The following is a 5295-nucleotide window of genomic DNA, read 5'->3' on the forward strand; positions in this document are numbered from 1 at the left end:
AGCATAATGGGCTACTATGCATCGCATAGTAGTCCATTATGTGTCACTTACCTGACACAGGAGCCAGCGATGTCACCGCTGTCCCCTGTAGTACGAAGCGACTATCTTCTTCTGGATATCGCTGCTCCGGCCACTCACAGCGCCGGAGAAGCGATGACGTCACTCCCGCGCATGCGCACAGGAGCCGCCACTAACGGCATATCGCCGTTAGCAGCGGCATGCTGCTAACAGCGATAGTGCGCCTGCGTGACGCTGTCTATGGTGCATGCGCCGTAGACAGCTATCGCTGTCTTTTAGTAAATATCTCCTAAACTGTGTAGGTTTAGGAGATATTTCTTGGACCTACAGGTAAGCCTTAATTTAGGCTTACCTGTAGGTCAAAGCGGTTTGTAAGGGTTTACAACCACTTTAATGAGCTTGTGTATTGTGAGGCTGGATTCACACCTATGGCATTTTTAGTGCTTTTTGCATTTTGCAGATTTGCACTACAGTCCATTTATCATGGTTTCCTATGGAACATGTTCTGTAGTGCAAATCTGCAAAATGCAAAAAGCACTAAAAATGCCTAGGTGTGAATCCAGCCTCAAAGGCCATTAAAGCGGGGTTCCACTCTAAAGTGGAACTTCCGCTCATTGGAACCCTCCCCCCCTCCGGTGTCACAGTTGGCACCTTTTAGGGGGGAGGGGGTGCAGATACCTGTCTAAGACAGGTATTTGCACCCACTTGCGGGCATAGACTCCCACGGGAGTCTATTCTGTTTCCTGTCCCGCTGCGCTATCTGCTGGGACACACACGGGTCCCAGAGACCACGCAGACCATTCCTAGTGCCCTGCGCGACTCGCGCATGTGCAGACGGGAACTGGGAAGAGAAGCCGCACCGCTTCACTTCCTGATTCCCTCACCTAGAATGGTGGCGGCAGCAGCCGAGAGCCAAGCAATCGATTGGTCTCGGCTGCCGACATCGCTGGACCCCGGGACAGGTGAGTGTCCATTTATTAAAAGCTGTAGTATTTATAGCTGCTGGCTTTTAATATTTTTTTGTAGGTGGAATCCCTCTTTAACCATTTTTGTTGATGAAGTCTATCACACAAGTCCTAAAAACGCTTATAAACTTGACTCTAGTAGTAGAACATCTCAAATGATGTCACCTGTCACAGATGGGTTCTATGTGTAGTCTTATGCCGCGTACACACGACCGGCAGACTAGGTCCGACGGGATCAGTCCGTCAGACAATATGATCGTGTGTGGTGTTAATCCAATCTTTTTTCGTTATAAAAATCCGACGGACCTAGAAATAGAACATGTCTCAAATCTGTCCAACGGACTCAATTCCTATCGGAAAAAAAGTTTGTCTGTATGCTGGTCCAACGGACCAAATACGACGCAAGGGAAGCTATTGGCTAATGGCTGTTGAACTTCCTTTTTTAGTCCCGTCTTAAGTCATAACGTTCAAAACGAACGGACTTTCGAACTTAGTCCGTTCATGTGTTACCAAGTTCATTTGCTCGGAAAGTCCATCGGAACTCCGCTGAAAAGTCAGTCGGGAAGACCGTCGGACCTAGTCTGCCGGAAAGTCCGGTCGTGTGTACGCGGCATTAGTTTTGCAGAAAGTTTGGAGCGAGGGGAGATTTCTTCTGCTCAGCATTTTCCGGCACTTGTTAAAACTCAAGATGCGTCAGTGGCTTTTGGGTGAAGCTGCCCTTTAAGAATGTGGATATTTAAAACAGTTCTTGTGAGGCAACATTTTATTTTGTATCAATTCCTACTCAAGCCTAATCTTATTCCATCCGCCTGATCCACTGTATGTAACTGAACCAATAGGAGAGCCAAAGTTTTAATTCAGTTTATTGTAATGGATTATACTGTGTGCCTGTCATCTTCCTGTCCTGCTGGCTTGTTTTGTAAGGTAATGAAAGCCAAGACCATATACTGGCATATTGCGGGGTGGCGGATAATGTGAACAGCTGGCACAGCGGATACGTTACATGGCAGTAGATGCTGGTAAGTCACCGTCTAATCTCACAATGGCTAAAATAACATAGGTTTACATCTAAGACATAGTACAGGGAATCTATGGAAATAGCAGATTTATACAGAACATTGTCCTTCATTATCAGATGGCATCCATTAAAGGTTATCTAAAGCCAAAACATTTTCCTATTTTATTTTTGATGGCGTGGGGAAGGGTTTTAATCCCTGTTGGGGCTTTATTGCTTTCACTATCACATTAAGGAGGTTCACCCTCTCTATTTTTCTCTGTGGCCTTTTTCATGGGGGTTAAAAGATATGGGAAATCTGACATTTAACAGTTGTCACTATAATAGGAAGTTCTAGAATAGAACGGTCCTCCAAAACGGGCACCAGTTCTGATGACAACTGTCTAAGCCCTTGTACACACGGTCGGATATTCCGACGGAAAATGTGCGATCGGACCGTGTTGTCGGATAATCCGACCGTGTGTGGGCTCCATCTGATTGTTTCCGTTGGAATATCCCTCGGACAAAGTTTGAGAGCTGGGCTATAAAATTTTCTGACATCATGATCCGATCGGACTTTGTGCGATCGTTTGTAGAGAATTCCGATCGGACAAAGTTGCACGCATGCTCAGATCAAATTTCCGAGACCAAAGCTCTTGGCTACTAGCCTGAACGTAGTCCCGTCGTAAAGAAATAACGTCATCACGTTACGAACGATCAGATTTTCCGACAACTTTGTCCGACCGTGTGTATGCAACACCAGTTTTGGACAAAATCCAGCTCTAAAACTTTGTCTGTCGGATATTCCGACGGAAACAGTCCGATGGAGCCCACACACGGTCGGATTATCCGACAACACGGTCCGATTGGACATTTTCCGTCGGAATGTCCGACCGTGTGTACAAGGGCTAAGGCTTAATGTACACGGGACGTTTTTACAACCTCTCCTGAACGATTTAACTTGACAGATAGTAAACCAAGTTTAAAACAATTGTTTTGCTGCACTTACATGCTGCATTTAGCAGCATTTTGCCACGAAAACAAACAGTTTAAAAAAAAAATATACACTTAAAAAAAGTGGACTGAAAACTATTATATTCTGTTTAAAGTGGATGAAAAATAGAAGGTCCACTTTTTTGACAGCTTCCACCCACCATCCAAACAAAATTAACTGCAAAAAAAAAAAACAATAAAAAAAAACTTGTGAAAATAAAGATGTTTAGAAATTAAAAAAATATTTACCTCACTCCTAGCTTCCAACATTTCCAGGAGGATGCAGGTTGCATCACCATGTCTCATCAGTGCCTCCTGGGATAGCTGGCCACTCAAAATCCCACAGGAATATGCCCCCTATTGCAGGAGTGAATTGTGGTGATGAGATTAGGCTTCTTTAATCTTTTTTTCCTTAAAATCTTTATTTTTAACTTTTTTTGCAGCCAATATTGTTTAGGCCAGGGATCTCAAACTGGTGGCCCTCCAGCTGTTGCAAAACTACAAGTTCCATGAGGCATTGCAAGGCTGACAGTTACAATCATGGTTACCACAGGCAGAGGCATGATGGGACTTGTAGTTTTGCAACAGCTGGAGGGCCGCTAGTTGAGACCCCTGGTTTAGGCGGTGAGGGGCTGGTAGGGAAGTAAACTTTCCAATAGCAAGAAAGGTCTTCTTTAACTCTTTAGAGCAGGGATATGCAATTAGCGGAACTCCAGCTATTGCAGGACTACAAGTCCCATGAGGCATAGCAAGACTCTAAGAGCCACAAGCATGACACCCAGTGGCATGATGGGACTTTTTCAACAGCTGGAGGTCCGCTAATTGCATATCTCTGCTTTAGAGCATCTTACTGTTCATATCTGCTGAATAAAAGGAGAGCTGGCTGAAACTTCCAGCCCTGCTTTAAGGTCATTTAAAGCTACATCTTGCATTCCCTTTAGGATTTGTATTTATCAATCCTAGAGTGGAGCTGAAGGAAGATTGTTGAATCTCCTACAGTTCGCATTGACTTTTGCCGGCAATTACTGACAAATGTCTGACTATTTAAAGTGGAAGTAAACCCTTCTATCGTTTTCAGTCAAGGAAGCCGCCATCTTGGCCTCTACTAATTCTTCAACTACCATAATGCTGCACATGTGATCAGTTATGACACCAGCCATTGGATGGTTTGAAAGTTTGGCTGAGAGCACAACCAATGTGAACGTTAGCATTTCTGGCATGCCGAGAATGTAAGTTATTTTTGAAACTGGGTTTACTCCCGCTTTAACTTAGTAGTTCAGTCCAGAACCGACTCATACAATTCAAGATATTACACAGAGCCTACTACATCCTAAGCAGGAGCCACTGGCTTAACTTCACTATCTCCCCAACCTGCTGGCGGTCATCCAGCTATTCTGGGAGTATGTTGTTAGCATTATAAGCACAATAGCTCAGATTCCATTTACCCCCTCTCCAAGAATCTGCTTGTTGGGCCTTGTTGAGGGCATCTCCAATACAACTGCTGGTAGGACACTATTTGGACTGTTTCCATTCTATGCCAGAAAGGCACCCATGCTTCACTGGAAAAAACCCCTGTCTCCCACAATTGTATACTACAAACAATTAGTCAATTCCCAACTGCCACTTTACACAGCCACTTAGGCCGCGTACACACGCGGGGACTGTTCCCCCAACTTTGTCCGCTGAACAGTGTTTCGGCGGACAGTCCGCTCGTGTGTGGGCTTCAGCGGACAGTTTCAGCGGACAGTCTGACGAACAAAGTTTTTCGGAAATTCCGTAAAACTGTCCGCTGAAACTTGGTTTGAGCGGACAGTCCACCCGTGTGTAGGCTTGTTCGTCAAACTAATTTCCGCGCATGCTCAGAAAGGATTTACACGGCGAAGGTTGCATTGCAGTGTATAGGACGTCGTATTTCTAGTCCCGTCGTACGTGCTGTTCACGTCATCGCACAAGTTTCAGCGGACTGTTCGTTCGTCGTGTGTGGCCAAGTCCGTCCATGCTAATTTTGAGCGGACTGTCCGCTCAAACTGTTTGACGAACAAAGTTGGGCGAACAGTCCCCGCGTGTGTACGCGGCCTTACGCGTATGGGGGTTTCAATTGTAAATTTGACATCATTTGGGCAAAGTAGCTAGAACACGCCACTACTGTGTAGTTTGGCGCTAGTATTTGGGATTGGGCCAGAGTTTAGGGAATAACTGGATTACACATTCCTTGTATCCTGTCTTCTTGGAGACCTGTGCAGGGCTGTTATTATTGACGTTCTCAGGGGGTCTAACACGAACCATATACACGCCTTTCTTAATGCTACTACCTTTTTTTTTTTG

The sequence above is a fragment of the Lithobates pipiens genome, unplaced genomic scaffold (assembly GCF_037356315.1).
Source record: "Lithobates pipiens isolate NorthernLeopardFrog02 unplaced genomic scaffold, aLitPip1_a1.2 Scaffold_14, whole genome shotgun sequence".
Classification (NCBI taxonomy): domain Eukaryota; kingdom Metazoa; phylum Chordata; class Amphibia; order Anura; family Ranidae; genus Lithobates; species Lithobates pipiens.